This window comes from Bufo bufo, chromosome 1 (assembly GCF_905171765.1).
Source record: "Bufo bufo chromosome 1, aBufBuf1.1, whole genome shotgun sequence".
Taxonomy (NCBI): Eukaryota; Metazoa; Chordata; class Amphibia; order Anura; family Bufonidae; genus Bufo; species Bufo bufo.
Genome location: NC_053389.1, coordinates 11940801 through 11957696, shown reverse-complemented (window position 1 = coordinate 11957696; position 16896 = coordinate 11940801). Strand labels below are relative to the sequence as shown.

General features: G+C 45.9%; 1 protein-coding gene across 8 annotated transcripts in view; it reads left to right on the top strand.

Annotated features, from left to right (window-relative positions):
- Positions 1 to 16896, top strand: part of LOC120991600 (protein BTG3-like) — a 171130-nt gene that overhangs the window by 109252 nt on the left and 44982 nt on the right. The window contains exon 4 of one of the 8 annotated variants that reach the window (XM_040420427.1): positions 8132 to 8286. The exons of the other annotated variants lie outside the window; for them this stretch is intronic. The gene's annotated coding sequence lies outside the window, so the exon portion shown is untranslated. The remainder of the gene's footprint in view (positions 1 to 8131; positions 8287 to 16896) is intronic. 8 annotated transcript variants of the gene reach the window in all.

The window sequence follows — 16896 nt, the reverse complement described above, 5'->3', positions numbered from 1 at the left end:
ACCCCCATCATTGTACCCCTCAGATGCCGCATTTATTGCTGATCGCGGCATCTGAGATGAATGTTAAACCATACTCGCCTCATCCATTTCAGTGTGAAGAGGCCGCCTCAGCCATCTTGCTTGAAGATCCAGCGTGAAAACTCGCACCGCCCACGACATTCTGCGGGGATCTTCAAGCAAGATGGCCGTGGTGGTCTCTTCACACTCACATCGATGGGGTGAGTATAGTTTTGTTTTATTTTTACCGCCATTTCAGGGAAAATTGATTCGGTACCATGAAGCGTGAGGAAATTCGGCTTCTCTGCGAATCAAATTTTCCCTGAAATTCGGATCGAAGTCCACTTCGTATACTTCGATTCGCTCAACACTAGTGGTGAACGGAGTGATGGATGCGTGGTATGCTCTCCATTCACTGCTACTGGACCTCCGAAAATAGCGGAGCTCTTCTTCACTTCGGAGGCCCCAGAGGTGGGACCCGCATCTCACACTGATGGCATATCCTATTGTCTGAGGTGAGACAACCGCTTTGAAGAAAACAGGAATACTATTTAGCAGTATCTTTTCATGCACAGAAAATTCCATCCTTACGATACAGTGCTTTTATAGAGTAGTGGTAAGTCCGCTGCCCCCCATAAAGAAGGTCTGGGGCGCAGTTCACAGCAGACACCGGTCAAATCAGTTCTTTAGTAAAAGTTATGACAAAAAAATTTACATTTCCATTTTTTATATTTTATGGTAAAAAAGTTAAAAGGGTTTTGTCAAAGACTAATAAATAGATGATCTATCCTCTGGATAGGTCATCAGTATCTGATCGGTGGGGGTCTGACACTCAGTAATACTCAGTAATACTTTTCCTTTATTTCAGTAATACTATTTTTTTTACTATGTATTCAATATTATGCCTCTGAAGAAGAACAGAAATATTTAGTTGCTTTTTAAGCAAAGAAAATCTAATCCTTTACTATGGCAGGTCTATAGACGACTGGTGAATGCACTGCCTGCCGTACAGAAGGTTCAAATCCCAACAAAGGCCTGGACATTCATTTCTTTAGTCAATGTCTTTGTGCTTGGAGAGGGATGGACCCATCCCGTATTCATTAGTATTTAGTACACTGAAATAAATACTAATGAGGCTGCCGATGCCACAGGCCTGCCCCCCGGCTACTCCAGATCCCTGACCACAGTAATACCACACATAATGCCATATAACGTCTCATAGGAGCGGGTCCCTCTAACACCATCAAATGTCTGATAAATGGCCCTTACTTGCTAATTCACAGTGGTCACACTCTCCAGCGCTGGAGAGGCCGTTCTCCCCATAAACAGTGGTCCTAAACGTGGCATCTGCACAGGAATACCCCTTTAAGTTGAAACTTTATAGACAATAAGTAAATGGCAAGTAATTTATTAAAATGGTTCTCTGGGATTTTCATATTGATGGTGTATCCTCAGAAGAGGGGATTGGCGGGGTAAGTCAAGGTGCTTGCAGATTACCCAGCATAACACCATCCACTGTATAGTGGCTGTACTTGGTATTGCAGTTCACTTGAATAGGACCGAGCTGCATCTAGGCCATGGGGCCAATGAACATGAGGTCACACGGCTTAGGAAGAGGCCTAAGGCCTCACGGAGCGCCACAGCTTCTTCACAGAGCAGATCGATGGTGGTGCCAGGGAGTCTGACCCTCACCGATCTCATATTGGTTAGCTATCCTGAGGTACGGGTGTCATTAGTGTGCCCGCAGCCGTCCGCCCCATGCTTGCCAGTGTTGTAGGCCATTTTATTTATGTGGAAAAAGTTTATTGTAATATGGTAACTTATTTTTAGACAGGGGCTGAGAGGCCAGGAATCGGACCTCAGAATGCAACATCTGCTGCACCAAGATCTTTGTAGAATTTCCATATGTCTCAGGGACAAACCTAGACTATTAATGGGAGTTTCCAATCACAATAGCACCCACAGGAGACAACAGAATGCCCATATGGTTTACCAGGTTCCAGGAATTTATAGACAGTTGCCACCCTAGGATAGAATACAGGTTATGAAAGTACGAAAGCCAATCCTATTTATTCCGAATAGGTCCAAAATAATATCTCTGATACCGAGCTCCAAATCTCCTCCTTTCCTTCCTGCAGCCACCACTAGGGGGACTCACCGCAGAGGGACGGACATTGACCTCTATACGTCTATACGCTGTGAGCTCCTCCTAGTGGCAGCAGAAAGAATATTATAATTTAAAGGGTTTGTCAGAGATTCTCATGACTTATCCTCATCGGTCACGTGGCCTAGGCGCAGCTCAGTGAGGCTGAGGTGCAATAATGAGCACGGCCGCTACCCAATGGGTGGCACTGTGCTTGGTGAGCTGCAGGAAGGCCGTGTTGCCGGGTGTCGGACGCATGAGGAGAGGTCATCAAAATCTCAAAAAAAAAAATGTAAGCCTGCTGCTCATGAATGATTCCGGCTAAGTGCACCCCCTATTTTTTGTAGCTTTCACTTAATTCTATGGTGTAAAGCTGGGGGGGGGTGAACTGAGAGTGATTGGTGGTGACCACATAGTGTGCAGAAAGTAATCTGCCACCGAGCCCCATACAGAGGATGATGGGTGGTCTGGTCCACTGCCCTGATGGAGGTCCACTAGGTCGAAAAGCCATACATTTTACAAGGCTGTCATCCAAACGCTCGTACAGCCAACTGCTCTTCCTCCGACCCTCCCGTACACATGTGTTCTACATAGAGAGAGTGGCAGTGGTTTTGATTGGGCATGTAGAAATCCAACTGCCCAATCATTATCTCCCTGGGGCATCTGAGAGTCATGTGCTGCCTCCTACCGCACAGCTTCCATCTTGCGGAGCGTCGACGTGACACCACACACACCGCACAGTGTCATTATAGCACGCCAGCCGCCCGCCCCGGATTTGTCATTTTTTTTAATTTTTTTATTGGAGTCAAAAAGAAAGGTCAAACTGACTGAGCAAGAAAAGAAAAAGCTGATGGAGGGAAACAAGTAACACATTCAAGACATGAGGGCTCATTGTAGTGTATGTGCAGGGTGATCATACGCAGTGACATCCATGAGGCGCGGCACGCCTCATTACTTGGCGCCGCTATTATTTCTGTGATGGCACGGCAGTCACCATGAAGAGCGGATGACCTGACTGCATCCATTATGTGTGCAGAGGCTACAGGGCGGATCAGAGCCCATGACGTCACTATGTGACTGTAAGAACACCAAGCTACAAAGTCTGCCGGAAAACATAAAAAAACACAAAAGAGGGAAAAGTTCAAAGCTCTTCCCTCGTTATTAGCATAATACATGACATAATCTGATGTAAAAGGTGATGGCTGGTGATGGGGCATCTGTGCCAGGCAGCATCAGGATGAGGGTCTTTAAAGCCGGCCATACACATTAGACAGGTCCGGAGCTACTCCTCCCGCAGCTGAGCATAGTATGCATGTCTTCTCAATGTGGAGAGGGGAATAAACTGCTACCAAACACCTCTGTGCCCCTCCAGACCCCTCTGTCCTTTTCTAGATTACTGTAGCCTGTCCAGACCCCTCTGTGCCGCTTCAGAAACCTCTGTCCTCCTCGAGACCCCTCTGTGCCCCTCCAGACTCATGTAGCCTCTGCAGACCCCTCTGTCCCCACCAAATCACTCTCTCCCACTTCAGAAACTTATGTTTTCCTCCAAATCCCTCTGTGGACTCAAGACCCCTCTGTCCTCTTCCAGATTACTCTAGCCTGTGCAGACCCCTCTGTCCTCTTCCAGATTACTCTAGCCTGTGCAGACCCCTCTGTCCTCTTCCAGATTACTCTAGCCTGTGCAGACCCCTCTGTCCTCTTCCAGATTACTCTAGCCTGTGCAGACCCCTCTGTCCTCTTCCAGATTACTCTAGCCTGTGCAGACCCCTCTGTCCTCTTCCAGGTTACTCTAGCCTGTGCAGACCCCTCCGTCCTCTTCCAGATTACTCTAGCCTGTGCAGACCCCTCTGTCCTCTTCCAGATTACTCTAGCCTGTGCAGACCCCTCTGTCCTCTTCCAGATTACTCTAGCCTGTGCAGACCCCTCTGTCCTCTTCCAGATTACTCTAGCCTCTGCAGACCCCTCTGTCCTCTTCCAGATTACTCTAGCCTGTGCAGACCCCCCTGTCCTCTTCCAATTACTCTAGCCTCTGCAGACCCTCTGTCCTCTTCCAGATTACTCTAGCCTGTGCAGACCCCTCTGTCCTCTTCCAATTACTCTAGCCTGTGCAGACCCCTCTGTCCTCTTCCAGATTACTCTAGCCTGTGCAGACCCCTCTGTCCTCTTCCAGATTACTCTAGTCTGTGCAGACCCCTCTGTCCTCTTCCAATTACTCTAGCCTGTGCAGACCCCTCTGTCCTCTTCCAGATTACTCTAGCCTGTGCAGACCCCTCTGTCCTCTTCCAGATTACTCTAGCCTCTGCAGACCCCTCTGTCCTCTTCCAGATTACTCTAGCCTGTGCAGACCCCCCTGTCCTCTTCCAGATTACTCTAGCCTGTGCAGACCCCTCTGTCCTCTTCCAGATTACTCTAGTCTGTGCAGACCCCTCTGTCCTCTTCCAGATTACTCTAGCCTGTGCAGACCCCTCTGTCCTCTTCCAGATTACACTAGCCTGTGCAGACCCCTCTGTCCTCTTCCAGATTACTCTAGTCTGTGCAGACCCCTCTGTCCTCTTCCAGATTACTCTAGCCTGTGCAGACCCCTCTGTCCTCTTCCAGATTACTCTAGCCTGTGCAGACCCCTCTGTCCTCTTCCAGATTACTCTAGCCTCTGCAGACCCCTCTGTCCTCTTCCAGATTACTCTAGCCTGTGCAGACCCCTCTGTCCTCTTCCAGATTACTCTAGCCTGTGTAGACCCCTCTGTCCTCTTCCAGATTACTCTAGCCTGTGCAGACCCCTCTGTCCTCTTCCAGATTACTCTAGTCTGTGCAGACCCCTCTGTCCTCTTCCAGGTTACTCTAGCCTGTGCAGACCCCTCCGTCCTCTTCCAGATTACTCTAGTCTGTGCAGACCCCTCCGTCCTCTTCCAGATTACTCTAGCCTGTGCAGACCCCTCTGTCCTCTTCCAGATTACTCTAGCCTGTGCAGACCCCTCTGTCCTCTTCCAGATTACTCTAGACTGTGCAGACCCCTCTGTCCTCTTCCAGATTACTCTAGCCTGTGCAGACCCCTCTGTCCTCTTCCAGATTACTCTAGCCTGTGCAGACCCCTCCGTCCTCTTCCAGATTACTCTAGCCTGTGCAGACCCCTCCGTCCTCTTCCAGATTACTCTAGCCTGTGCAGACCCCCCTGTCCTCTTCCAGATTACTCTAGCCTGTGCAGACCCCTCTGTCCTCTTCCAGATTACTCTAGCCTCTGCAGACCCCTCTGTCCTCTTCCAGATTACTCTAGCCTGTGCAGACCCCTCTGTCCTCTTCCAGATTACTCTAGCCTGTGCAGACCCCTCCGTCCTCTTCCAGATTACTCTAGCCTGTGCAGACCCCTCTGTCCTCTTCCAGATTACTCTAGCCTGTGCAGACCCCTCTGTCCTCTTCCAGATTACTCTAGCCTGTGCAGACCCCTCTGTCCTCTTCCAGATTACTCTAGCCTGTGCAGACCCCTCTGTCCTCTTCCAGATTACTCTAGCCTGCGCAGACCCCTCTGTCCTCTTCCAGATTACTCTAGCCTGTGCAGACCCCTCTGTCCTCTTCCAGATTACTCTAGCCTGTACAGACCCCTCTATCCCGCTTCAGAAGCTTCTGTCCTCTTCTAGACCCCTCTGTGCTCCTCCAGACTCATGTAGCCTCTGCAGACCCGTCTGTCCCCTCTAGAGTCATCTAGTACCCCCAGACCCCTATGTCCCACTTCAGAAACTTCTGTCCTCTTCCAGACCCCTCTGTCTTCTCCAGATTACTCTGTCCCATTTCAGAAACGTCTGTCCTCCTCCATGCCTCTCTGTGCTCCTCTAGACTCATCTAGTCTCTCCAGACCCCCTTTGGCCCACTTCAGAAACTTCTTTCCTCCTCTGAACCCCCTCTATGCTCCTCCAGACCACTCTGTCCTACTCCACCTGACTCCTCTGTCTCCTCCAGACTAATCTGACCCACTTCAGAAACTTCTGTTGTCCTCCAGACCCCTCTGTGGTCTCCAGACATCTCTGTTGGTGGCGTATCTCCTTTGAGAACAACAGATCAGTCATGTTAAAAGCCAACATGCCCAATGATTCATTCATCAAGATCTTTCGTCAGGGATGAGTCAGGACATCCCAATACACATTAGATGGCTGGCCACACAGCGGTGGAGTCAGTAGGATAACCTTCCAGCTCCTACTTATTTCCATTCTCCAAATCTGACAGCTTCATAAACAGCTCATACATTATAATAAGTAATAACTCCAGGCATTTGTGTCCTTCATGATGTAATATTATATTTTGAAATGAGTTGGGAGTCAGTACATGTCTTCCATCTCAGCGAGTACAAAACCAGCACTGCCGTATTCCAAACTGGTCACTTTATTGGAAGAAAAAACACTCAAGCAATAGAAAAAAATATAACCTTCTTGACGTGTTTCGGGCACCCAGGCCCTTTGTCAAAAGAATGGCATGATCATGAAAAACTGGAGTTAAAATACATGTTAGAAATTAGATTTACCTATCAAGAGAAGCCACGTCATGGAGTAAACCTGGAGTTAGCTCCAGAGTAACAGGGTCTGTGGAGGGGTGTGCGTCACCAAGTCACTGTTCAGACACACACAGGATGCATTATCAACACCATTGAAAATATACTAGAAATAAGGATGGTAAATTAATATATAATGTATCATTTCCAACATCAATAATAATAAATAACATCCCGTCTCCTATTAAACCTGTTGGAACTCTAGTCTCAAGCATAAAAATCCTAAAGGTTTCCCTTGCCAATAACTTTTTCCTGTGGTCGCCCCTCTGTACGGGGAAGGTAAAAGAAGATAAATGTCGATAATCCGCAGAGGCATTCAATGCCTTTTCATTGTTTGCATCGGATAAATGTTTCCGAATACTGGCATTAGTGGTGCGTCCCACGTACCGCCGTCTACAAGAGGCACACAACGTACTCCTTCCATCTCCACAGCCCTGATCAACTGGTCCAATCAATCTGGCGGCTTCAGCCATCCCTCATTTACTGTGCACGGGCTAACACACAGCCGGAGAACACGTCCCGGGTCGGCATCGGTTTTGCCAACAATCCTTTACAATCTTGATGGTAAATTAAAGGATAATTCCACTCAAAAATATCAGCTCAAACCAATTCTCACTAAAAATAATATATTGTCCTGGAGTCCCCGAGTCATCCTCTTATGTGAATCGTTGGCTCTTTTTGAATTATCGTGGTCTAAGAGACGCTATAATTCCTAGAGGTGACAACCACAAATCGTGGCTCTTGTAGGGTTGTCACCCATGTTTTCTGGGCCCTGAAGCATCGCTGTGAGGTGTCGCCTTTCTGTACAGATAATATCCAGATTACATCCCATGTTGGGTCAACCACCAAGGGCATGATAATGGTGGTCATTAGTGGTTGTCACCCCCGGAGAAATCCAGTATTGTCAGGTGTTTTTTGTATGGATGGGTCGAAGTCCTATAAAAAATGAACTTAGCGGGTGAAGTTTTTATTTGGCTAGGACTCTATATGAGTTAATAGATACGACGAGCAATCGCCATCACTGGAAGTGTCTGGATTTTCGCTACTGGGCAGTGCAGAGAATAGCATTGTTTGTTTTTTTAGAAAACCTATTATTCTGTCCTTTTTGTTATTTTCCTACGTAGCACCAGCCTCTCCTGTAAACACCCAGTTGCTTCAGCGGCGGGGCGGCAGAGCGAGCTCAGGCTTGAAGGTGTTAAACGCAGCTTGAGACAGAGAGTGTTGGGAGATGTGCCAGGGTTCAGCGTTGCCAGGGAGCTGGCTCCCCTGGCAGTCTGACACGCCAGCCGGTGGCATGCAGAGGGGGGGAGGTGAGAAAGAAAACGAGACGAAGAGCGAGGGAAACCAGGAGGAAGAGCCCTAGTAATTATGGCACTGGGTGATACTCGCCACCATTATAGCGTATGTTTTTCCATCCGATTTTCCCCAGATTTTCTCATAATTCCCTGTCATAGACAAAGAAAGAAGTTTTTGTGCCCGGGTAAGACGGGAAATCAGGCTCAGTGGGAGGGGCCGTCGCAAAAAAGACGAAAAACGTTAAGTGGACAATGAAACAAGGGATCGTCAGCCATTTCGCCCGTTGTCATGACACCGTAATGATGGCGTAAAGGTATTTTTATTTCCTTATTTTCCTTTAGTAACCCCATATATGTATGACGTGTAAACTGCATATGAACTGCGTCCATGAAAAGACGCCATTTAAAGCGATAGGGCTGCAGCGCTCAGATACAGCGAGGAAGAGTCGATGTAATAAGGGGCAGACCACACCGGGGACTTGGCTCCTGGCAGATGCCCAGAAGAACAAGGACAAAAGCAGGGCACTTAGGTATTTGGTGGCTGAAAATAAAAAAGGGATGGGGGGGGGGGGGGGGGGGGTGGTGAGAGGTTCAGATGGACCGGAATAACCAAAAATAAAAAGCCGCTCCATTTGGCGCATCGGGGAATCGCTAAATCTCTTGTCCTCGCCCTGATGCAGCATAAAAGGTCAGCACAATATTGCGATACGACTTCATCTGTTTTACTTCTGAGCTAAAAAAAAAAAAAAATTTTTGCAAATTTTGGATTGTGTTCAAGTTGTGAGATCATTATTTTATTCTGGAGGGAGGAGTAAAGAGAATAAGGAGCGGTCACGGAAGAGCTAGACGTCTGGAGGGGACAGGCTGACCCCCGGGGAAAGACTAGATATATAGACTGTACGTATGTCCTAATGTACGGGGAGACAATCGGTGCCACCCGAAGGCCAACTGACGGCATTACCACCTCCTGTCATCCAGAGCCCCCCAAATAACATTATCTGTCCATCTAATATCTATTCATCTAAGAACCAGCTGTCTAATATCTATCCCCGTCTATCTAATACGTATCTATGTATCTAATATCTATCTAATAACCATCTAATATCTATCTGTATATGTATCTACTTCTATCTATCTTATATCTCTCTCTTCTATCTATCTCATATCTCTCTCTCTTCTATCTATCCATCTAATCTATCTTTCTCTCTCACATACGTTTAAGCTGGACATGTAACTTTGCAGTAACATATCATTATATAAAGGCCTTAATTATGACCCAAGGGCATCTTGTTCCAAGTTCGGACCTTCCCGAATTCACAAGGACACGATGTATAGATAGTATGTCATAGAAGGAATAGATAAAGCAGGTCGGAGAGGGAGAGAGTCTCGGTGTGGGGGCGGAAGCACCCTGGAATTGGCGGTGGCAATCACAGCAGACTCAATAATTCAAAAAGGACTAACGGTGTGCGACAAAGTATGAGATTGCCAACTAATCCCTACAAGACCCAGTCATCATGATGCAGTTAACTCCCGCAGTGCTGGTCTATGCCACCCACAAAGCGTTACCTCTTTTTTGGGCATAAACTTCTCTGGGCGACTATTTTAGACGTATGAAAAATAGCAAAAACGTATTTTTTAAAGAATCACGGCTTAGATTATCGGGCGGCGGATTTCATGGAGGCACTGCGGAGAGCATCATGGCGGGTGCCAGCCTGGTATACTGGCATCAGACGCAGTGCTGCGTGCTATGAATTAATGAGAATAGGGGGAGGGAGAGGAAGACGAGGAGATGCAATGGGGGGCTAGGCGAGAGACGAAAAAGGAAGAAAGATATATTAAAGGGAACACACTGTAAAAGACACAAATCGGCAAAAATTGGCAAATCGCGGGCGATGTGCTGAGACGGGTGCGAGGTGGGGGGTGGCCAAAGGGCAACGAGAAAAATGACAACGTGTTTGGGGAGAAACTGCAAGAAAGCAAATTTAGAAATAAGGAAAATACGTGCAAGACACAAAGGTGTGATATTCTGAAGCAGGAGAGGTGCGAGGAACAAGAAACAGGCAGACCCTGTCTCGAGAGGGGGGAGCAAAGGAAGGAGGGAGAGACAAAGGAGGAGAGATAGCTGGGCATGTGCCCAATATACTGAGTATGATTCAGCTCCCATAGCAACAGGGATCAGAACTAACGTTACGAGCTTTCCGTCACTTCTGCCATCTTCTTCCTTCTCCGTGCCGAGGAAATCTCATACCGCTCAGCAGGTTATGGATGATCCGTTCGACCTTGTCTCTGCATCTTCTCCTTCCATCATCGAAAAACAAAACTGTCCTTGTAAACTTTTGCAAAAGCTTTGTTAATCCCTGACGGGGTGCCCTCCCACACAGCCAACACCACGCACATTTTGTTTTGTATTTGCTTCATCCTCTTGTGGTCGTACATAATCAGCACGGTCCATGAAGGGAGCAGAAAGGCGGTCTCAAAGACGGTAAAATTAAAACACCGCCAGAAATGGCCTCCACAGGAGGGCGTGCTTCTTGTTCGCAGCCCACATCCTTTCCGTGAGCTTCGGACCGTCTTCCTAATTCCTTGGTTGTTAAAGCTGCTGTGATTGTGGGGAGACGAGTCGTAGGCAGGCGTAGGTAAGGGAAAGGAGCCGACCTAAGCTGGGCCGATGTATCTCCAAGGAGCCCATAGACACTCCATAGTTTACCACGTTCTACTGAAATGTTCTAGGTTCGGCAAAGCAAATGACTGATCCAGCACCTGTAAACCACACCGATACTGAGAAGGATGGGGTCCTGGCTGGCACTGGTAGGGAATCTGAACTCCTGGGCATGTCAAGGCCGGGGACACTTTGTAGGATCCAGTGGGAGAACCTAACAAAAGTGCTTTTTTAACTGAAAATATTCCGTTTTTTCGGATAAAGGTGCAACATAGGGCGAGTATGTCTTAGGCAGCCGATCAGAAACAAAACCCCCCAATTGGAGGCTAACCTTCTGGAGTTAGTAATAGTAACCTTGTAGGCCTGTAGTATAGGATGTAGAGTCGCCGGCCATGCAGCCTCAGTAAAGGTGCCTTCCTTCAAAAGAAGTGTCCAACTTCTCAGGAGGATGACCTGGAATGAGTCCCTGAAACGCGTTGTTTTATGCATGGTCTTCACATCACCTCCATGTTGCAGCGGTCTCTCGCCTCGTGCAGTAACCCTACAGTAAGATTCTGGTCTTGGCTTCAGAACTAGTCATTGTTCCAAGGCCTGTATAAAGGGTCGCGCATTAACGTATAGGATAGCCAATCCAATAGGCGGCACTAGAGAGCCTGTCCTCCTGGATAGAAGCTTTACATTCCCAACGGCGCTTTGTGCCTCCGAGTTTAAGCACTAATTCTACTGAGTGTGATGGAACGCAGCAGCAAGAGGTTGGTAGTGGGCATGACAGCCCCACAAATGGCCGTGTAGTCTGTGGACTTTCTGCAATGATTGAGACCTTTCGTGTAAACACAGCAGCCATGTCGGCAGCACATCTCCCCCATAACCAGCGCTCGTTACCACCAAGCAGCCGCCCGACGTGCTGCAATGTGAGAACACCAAATGATCTTGGCCAAGTCAAATCCTTCTGACGTCTCCAGATCCATAGGAGCCCCCAAGTTTTTCTTTACAAATACTCATAAAATAATCCAATAAGCAAAACTTCACATGATATTGGGTTTGGATTTACAGATCACCTGTAATAACTATTATGAGTACAGTGGCGTACCTTCCAGGGACGGCGCTCAACTCTTTCTTTTGTTCCCAAACACTCCATTTTCATGCAGCCTCCAATATAAGGGAGCTCATTGCAGAGAGGTTTTTGCAGCTTCCTTTGAAGTCAATGGTAATTGTATAAAATCCTATGCACTGAGCTCCCCCTAGTGGTGGCTTCATGCAGACAGTTTTATGGCGCACTGTATGAGGGAAACCGCAGACATAGAGCTGTATGGGGAGATTTATCAGTGTAAATGCAGTGAGAAATACTGTGTTCAGGATGAGCACCATATTGATGAAGCTCCTATTCCAGAAGCCAGATAAAGATTTTTTTTTTATTAGAATTACTTCCACTTCATAAAAATATCAACTAGTAGGGAATCTCAGTTTTTCACATGAGGAATCTGAGGCGTTGCGTTTTGCATTGCCTGGATGTCTTTAATGCATGGAAAACTGGGAGGGAAAGAGGGGTCCATACTAAGATTTGCTAAGGAGCCCTTTAAGATCTATGTACGTACCTGGGTTAGTAGCAAGTTCTATGCAATGTCATGTATAATACAACATATTCTATATCGTCAAAGTTACTCCCATGGTTCATGAAGCTGAAAAAAAGGCAAAGGTCCTTCAAGTCCAACATGGAATCATTGATCCAGAGAAAAGCAACGATTCAATAGAAATAGATCTAGAAGAAACAAAAATCTCTATGAGGCAGATGCTAATTGCCTCATATTAGGGAAAAGTTCCTTTTTAACTTCACATCTGACAATCAGAATATGTCCCTGGATCATCTCCAGAAATCTAATAACCTGTAATATTATTACGCTCCAGAAATACATCCAGGCCCCTCCTGAACTCTTTTAGTGAACTCACCATCACCACCTCCTCAGGCAGAGAGTCCATAGTCTCACCGCTCTTACAGTATAGAGTTCCATAGTCTCACTGCTCTTACAGTATAGAGTCCATAGTCTCACTGCTCTTACAGTAAAGAGTCCATAGTCTCACCGCTCTTACAGTATAGAGTTCCATAGTCTCACTGCTCTTACAGTAAAGAGTCCATAGTCTCACTGCTCTTACAGTATAGAGTCCATAGTCTCACTGCTCTTACAGTATAGAGTCCATAGTCTCACTGCTCTTACAGTAAAGAGTCCATAGTCTCACTGCTCTTACCGTAAAGAGTCCATAGTCTCACTGCTCTTACAGTAAAGAGTCCATAGTCTCACTGCTCTTACAGTAAAGAGTCCATAGTCTCACTGCTCTTACAGTAAAGAGTCCATAGTCTCACTGCTCTTACAGTAAAGAGTCCATAGTCTCACTGCTCTTACAGTATAGAGTCCATAGTCTCACTGCTCTTACAGTAAAGAGTCCATAGTCTCACTGCTCTTACAGTATAGAGTCCATAGTCTCACTGCTCTTACAGTATAGAGTCTATAGTCTCACTGCTCTTACAGTAAAGAGTCCATAGTCTCACTGCTCTTACAGTAAAGAGTCCATAGTCTCACTGCTCTTACAGTATAGAGTCCATAGTCTCACTGCTCTTACAGTATAGAGTCCATAGTCTCACTGCTCTTACAGTAAAGAGTCCATAGTCTCACTGCTCTTACAGTAAAGAGTCCATAGTCTCACTGCTCTTACCGTAAAGAGTCCATAGTCTCACTGCTCTTACAGTAAAGAGTCCATAGCCTCACTGCTCTTACAGTATAGAGTCCATAGTCTCACTGCTCTTACAGTAAAGAGTCCATAGTCTCACTGCTCTTACAGTAAAGAGTCCATAGTCTCACTGCTCTTACAGTAAAGAGTCCATAGTCTCACTGCTCTTACCGTAAAGAGTCCATAGTCTCACTGCTCTTACCGTAAAGAGTCCATAGTCTCACTGCTCTTACAGTAAAGAGTCCATAGCCTCACTGCTCTTACAGTATAGAGTCCATAGTCTCACTGCTCTTACAGTAAAGAGTCCATAGTCTCACTGCTCTTACAGTAAAGAGTCCATAGTCTCACTGCTCTTACAGTATAGAGTCTATAGTCTCACTGCTCTTACAGTAAAGAGTCCATAGTCTCACTGCTCTTACAGTAAAGAGTCCATAGTCTCACTGCTCTTACAGTATAGAGTCCATAGTCTCACTGCTCTTACAGTATAGAGTCCATAGTCTCACTGCTCTTACAGTAAAGAGTCCATAGTCTCACTGCTCTTACAGTAAAGAGTCCATAGTCTCACTGCTCTTACAGTAAAGAGTCCATAGTCTCACTGCTCTTACAGTAAAGAGTCCATAGTCTCACTGCTCTTACAGTATAGAGTCCATAGTCTCACTGCTCTTACAGTAAAGAGTCCATAGTCTCACTGCTCTTACAGTATAGAGTCCATAGTCTCACTGCTCTTACAGTATAGAGTCTATAGTCTCACTGCTCTTACAGTAAAGAGTCCATAGTCTCACTGCTCTTACAGTAAAGAGTCCATAGTCTCACTGCTCTTACAGTATAGAGTCCATAGTCTCACTGCTCTTACAGTATAGAGTCCATAGTCTCACTGCTCTTACAGTAAAGAGTCCATAGTCTCACTGCTCTTACAGTAAAGAGTCCATAGTCTCACTGCTCTTACCGTAAAGAGTCCATAGTCTCACTGCTCTTACAGTAAAGAGTCCATAGTCTCACTGTTCTTACTGTAAAGAGTCCATAGTCTCACTGTTCTTACTGTAAAGAGTCCATAGTCTCACTGCTCTTACAGTATAGAGTCCATAGTCTCACTGCTCTTACAGTAAAGAGTCCATAGTATCACTGCTCTTACCGTAAAGAGTCCATAGTCTCACTGATCTTACTGTAAAGAGTCCATAGTCTCACTGATCTTACCGTAAAGAGTCCATAGTCTCACTGCTCTTACAGTAAAGAGTCCATAGTCTCACTGCTCTTACAGTAAAGAGTCCATAGTCTCACTGCTCTTACAGTAAAGAGTCCATAGTCTCACTGCTCTTACAGTAAAGAGTCCATAGTCTCACTGCTCTTACAGTAAAGAGTCCATAGTCTCACTGCTCTTACCGTAAAGAGTCCATAGTCTCACTGCTCTTACAGTAAAGAGTCCATAGTCTCACTGTTCTTACTGTAAAGAGTCCATAGTCTCACTGTTCTTACTGTAAAGAGTCCATAGTCTCACTGCTCTTACAGTATAGAGTCCATAGTCTCACTGCTCTTACAGTAAAGAGTCCATAGTATCACTGCTCTTACCGTAAAGAGTCCATAGTCTCACTGATCTTACTGTAAAGAGTCCATAGTCTCACTGATCTTACCGTAAAGAGTCCATAGTCTCACTGCTCTTACAGTAAAGAGTCCATAGTCTCACTGCTCTTACAGTAAAGAGTCCATAGTCTTACTGCTCTTACAGTAAATAGTCCATAGTCTCACTGCTCTTACAGTAAAGAGTCCATAGTCTCACTGTTCTTACAGTAAAGAGTCCATAGTCTCACTGCTCTTACAGTAAAGAGTCCATAGTCTCACCGCTCTTACAGTACAGAGTCCATAGTCTCACTACTCTTACAGTAAAGAGTCCATAGTCTCACTGCTCTTACAGTAAAGAGTCCATAGTCTCACTGCTCTTACAGTAAAGAGTCCATAGTCTCACTGCTCTTACAGTACAGAGTCCATAGTCTCACTGTTCTTACAGTAGAGTCCATAGTCTCACTGCTCTTACAGTAAAGAGTCCATAGTCTCACTGCTCTTACAGTAAAGAGTCCATAGTCTCACTGCTCTTACAGTAAAGAGTCCATAGTCTCACTGCTCTTACAGTAAAGAGTCCATAGTCTCACTGCTCTTACAGTAAAGAGTCCATAGTCTCACTGCTCTTACAGTAAAGAGTCCATAGTCTCACTGCTCTTACCGTAAAGAGTCCATAGTCTCACTGCTCTTACAGTAAAGAGTCCATAGTCTCACTGCTCTTACAGTAAAGAGTCCATAGTCTCACTGCTCTTACAGTAAAGAGTCCATAGTCTCACTGCTCTTACAGTAAAGAGTCCATAGTCTCACTGCTCTTACAGTATAGAGTCCATAGTCTCACTGCTCTTACAGTATAGAGTCCATAGTCTCACTGCTCTTACCGTAAAGAGTCCATAGTCTCACTGCTCTTACAGTAAAGAGTCCATAGTCTCACTGCTCTTACAGTAAAGAGTCCATAGTCTCACTGCTCTTACCGTAAAGAGTCCATAGTCTCACTGCTCTTACCGTAAAGAGTCCATAGTCTCACTGCTCTTACCGTAAAGAGTCCATAGTCTCACTGCTCTTACAGTAAAGAGTCCATAGTCTCACTGCTCTTACAGTAAAGAGTCCATAGTCTCACTGCTCTTACCGTAAAGAGTCCATAGTCTCACTGCTCTTACAGTAAAGAGTCCATAGTCTCACTGCTCTTACAGTAAAGAGTCCATAGTCTCACTGCTCTTACAGTAAAGAGTCCATAGTCTCACTGCTCTTACTGTAAAGAGTCCATAGTCTCACTGCTCTTACAGTATAGAGTCCATAGTCTCACTGCTCTTACAGTATAGAGTCCATAGTCTCACTGCTCTTACAGTAAAGAGTCCATAGTCTCACTGCTCTTACAGTAAAGAGTCCATAGTCTCACCGCTCTTACAGTAAAGAGTCCATAGTCTCACTGCTCTTACAGTAAAGAGTCCATAGCCTCACTGCTCTTACAGTATAGAGTCCATAGTCTCACTGCTCTTACAGTAAAGAGTCCATAGTCTCACTGCTCTTACAGTAAAGAGTCCATAGTCTCACTGCTCTTACAGTAAAGAGTCCATAGTCTCACTGCTCTTACCGTAAAGAGTCCATAGTCTCACTGCTCTTACAGTAAAGAGTCCATAGTCTCACTGTTCTTACTGTAGAGTCCATAGTCTCACTGTTCTTACTGTAAAGAGTCCATAGTCTCACTGCTCTTACAGTATAGAGTCCATAGTCTCACTGCTCTTACAGTAAAGAGTCCATAGTATCACTGCTCTTACCGTAAAGAGTCCATAGTCTCACTGATCTTACTGTAAAGAGTCCATAGTCTCACTGATCTTACCGTAAAGAGTCCATAGTCTCACTGCTCTTACAGTAAAGAGTCCATAGTCTTACTGCTCTTACAGTAAATAGTCCATAGTCTCACTGCTCTTACAGTAAAGAGTCCATAGTCTCACTGTTCTTACAGTAAAGAGTCCATAGTCTCACTGCT